Source organism: Chiloscyllium plagiosum, chromosome 8 (genome assembly GCF_004010195.1).
Source record: "Chiloscyllium plagiosum isolate BGI_BamShark_2017 chromosome 8, ASM401019v2, whole genome shotgun sequence".
NCBI classification, from domain to species: Eukaryota; Metazoa; Chordata; class Chondrichthyes; order Orectolobiformes; family Hemiscylliidae; genus Chiloscyllium; species Chiloscyllium plagiosum.
This window is the reverse complement of record NC_057717.1, coordinates 54,129,006-54,130,136: the sequence shown is the minus strand read 5'-3', so window position 1 is coordinate 54,130,136 and position 1,131 is coordinate 54,129,006. Positions and strand designations below refer to the sequence as shown.

The 1,131-nt window shown below is 46.9% G+C and overlaps 1 long non-coding RNA gene across 1 annotated transcript in view; it reads right to left on the bottom strand.

The window, feature by feature from the left end:
• LOC122552423 overlaps nt 1–737 on the bottom strand; it is a 9,785-nt gene extending 9,048 nt beyond the window's left edge. Inside the window, exon 1 of the long non-coding RNA XR_006312388.1 lies at nt 697–737. This is a non-coding gene — a long non-coding RNA (uncharacterized LOC122552423). The remainder of the gene's footprint in view (nt 1–696) is intronic.
• Between the last annotated feature and the right edge of the window lie 394 nt (nt 738–1,131).

The following is a 1,131-nucleotide window of genomic DNA, read 5'->3' as shown; positions in this document are numbered from 1 at the left end:
GCTGCACAGATAGGAAGGCAATGGAGAATGCCAGGTTACTGGGCTGGAGACAGTTACACAAATGGGGAGGGTTGCACAAAATGAAAGAGGTTCCTGTGGTCAGGAGGGTTGGTGGGGAGAGGGTGAAGTTTAAATAGATTAAGATCGAAGATTAATAGAACAAAAAGGAGGTTACGATTTTTTTCACAGGTAAGGAAGGGTTGTAAGAGCTGGAGAAGTTTACCCAGATAGGGATGGATGGAGAGGTTAGAGATAAAACACATTTACATGGAGGGTGGCATTGGTAGGAGGAGCTTACAGGGGTAGACAGGGCTCGGCAATTACAGGGATGAAGGAATTTAGTATCTACTGGAGAGGTTTAGGGATTAGGGTGTCAGGGATTGGAGAACCTGACAGAGACAGACAGCATTGTGTGGACTAGAGGAGATTCCAAATAGAGGAAGGATTATCGGGACTGTAGTATATTACAGAGATCACTAATAGAGTATGTGCCAAGAGTGATGCCTGGGACCTCCTGTGCAGTCTCAGGGAGTTCCAGTACAGCAGACGTGACAGCAGAGCCCTCACAAGATGGTCGGAATGAAGCCTAGAATGTTGCTGTTCCTTGCCCAGCATTATAGCTATGTCCTGTGTTCCAGGCCTGAATAAAGAAGGCCACTAACTCCTCCCTGTGCTGTTTACTATGATTGATCTTACCGGCTGCAGGATTTACTGAAGGCCCCAGATCTCCCTCTCCATCTCTCTCTGGCTAACCAAGCGTCTTCAATGAGGTGATGGATGAGACAGGAGTTAGAAACATCCTGATTACCTGCATGAGACATAAATAGACAGAATGGGAAATTAGACCGATGCAGTGAGGATAACTCATGTAGAGTAGCACTGAGTCCAGCAGAGATCACAAAAATCCCAGTCTCCATCCCTGGTCTGTACTGTTGCGGATCGAGGATTCATTTGGCTCAGGATCTGGAGTAGCTGTAGGAGTGAGAGACGCTGACAGAAGCAGGAATTAGACCTACACAGTGAGGGGTACTAAATGGAGAGAGACTGAGTGATATCACCAGAGATTTCAGGATCAAACCATAGTGTCAGAAGAAGTGGGTCTGATGCAGTGGGCACTGCTACCAGTACTCA